Here is a 1718-nt window from a genome sequence, read left to right on the forward strand (position 1 = left end):
TCTTTGGATCAGAAAGTTTCACTTCTCCTGAGTAATGGGCCTTTTTTCCTCTTAGACACAACATGAATCTTGGGATTGTTTCCTTCTTTGCTTTTGGGGCTGAGATTTGTATCCCCCTTTGTCTGTGACCAATATTGCCCTACATGGTGTCTGGCCCCATAGACCTACAGTCTGTGCTATGGACTGCTTTTGTAGAGGTCAGTCCTCCTAGAACAGCAGATCTCAACCTGTGGGTCGTGACCCACAGGAACTGTGTTAAAGGGCCACGGCATTAGGAAGGTTGAGAACCCCTGTCCTAGAAGGTTTCTTAAGGCTGAGGAACTGGGCTGTAGAGGATACAGTTAGATCCCTGGCAAAATGGTGCCCTTTTGATTTAACTGCTAAGATCTTTGCTCTCTTGGCAAAGTAATAGCTGTTTTTAACCACTTACCATAAGTGATGAGTAGGTAAGGCTTGACGTGTATTACTTCATTTAAACTTTGCAACAAAGTTGCATATGTGCAGTTACTATCCCCATTTTACAGAGAGAAAACTAAGGCTTACAGGGGTAAGCAACTTGTCCATGGTCACATAGTTAGTACTTTTTGGAGCCAGGATTCAAATCCAGGCTATTCTGAATGCCAAGCCTGGCTCATTCACTACTGTAGTATGAGACTTCTAAATTGGGGCTTTCAACTCCTTCAGGTACTATATATTTGGAAGATAAGATAGTAAATTTCTCAGTAACTCCAGTACTTCATTCCTTTCCCACATCTTCATTAAGTACCCACACCACTTTCAGTAAGCTTTTACTTAGCCGCTTAGGCTAACTTAAAGCCCCTGGCATGTTTGCTTTTGACATGATTTTTTTCTCTTCTGATCCTTTATTGTTACTTACATATTCTTTGTTACACAAACCTTTCTATCCACCAAACTGTGGATTTTATATATTTATGCCACGATGCTGACCCTTCCTTCTCGTTTTCTTTCTGTACAAACTTTCTTCTCGTATTTTATTCTGGGAATTTTCTAACATGCATAGAAGTAGAGAAACTAGTATAGGCCCTGTGTTTCCATCACTCATGAACATTTTGCCAAACTTGTTTTATCTTTTTCCATACTTCTTTTTTTCCTGACATATTCTAAGGCAACTCCCAGATATTGAGTCATCTCCTCTGTAAATACTTGAGTTACATATCTCTGTAAAGATGGGGAGTCTCACCCCTGCTGAGGCCTGCTGTGTGTGCAGTGCTGAGCAGCCTGCCAGGCACACAACAGATGCGCCACCACCCTGGAGTGCTTACAGACTGCTAGTGAGGCCGACAGATCATACACACAAACAGTCATTTGTTGTGTGCATCCTGCCCTGGGATTATCTCAGACTGAGCAGTAAGCAAGAGATAATACGTAGAGGCTTTTTTTTTTTTTTTTACACTAAATGTCTGTATTTTAATCAAAGTTATGAACTTAGTTTGAGTGTATTAAGAAAAAACTATTACTATTAAGAAAAAACAAAACTGGGAAAAACAAAAAGTAGTCTTCTGGCTCGGCACCTGTGGCTCAAGTGGCATCAGCCACAGACACCTAAGGTGGCGGGTTCGAATCCAGCCTGGGCCTGCCAAACAACAATGGTGGCTGCAACCAAAAAATAGCCGGGTGTTGTGGCAGGTGCCTGAGGTCCCAGCTGCTTGGGAGGCTGAGGCAGTAGACTCGCTTGAGCCCAGGAGTTGGAGGTTGCT

Source organism: Otolemur garnettii, unplaced genomic scaffold (assembly GCF_000181295.1).
Source record: "Otolemur garnettii isolate 467f Iridium unplaced genomic scaffold, OtoGar3 scaffold00024, whole genome shotgun sequence".
Taxonomy (NCBI): Eukaryota; Metazoa; Chordata; class Mammalia; order Primates; family Galagidae; genus Otolemur; species Otolemur garnettii.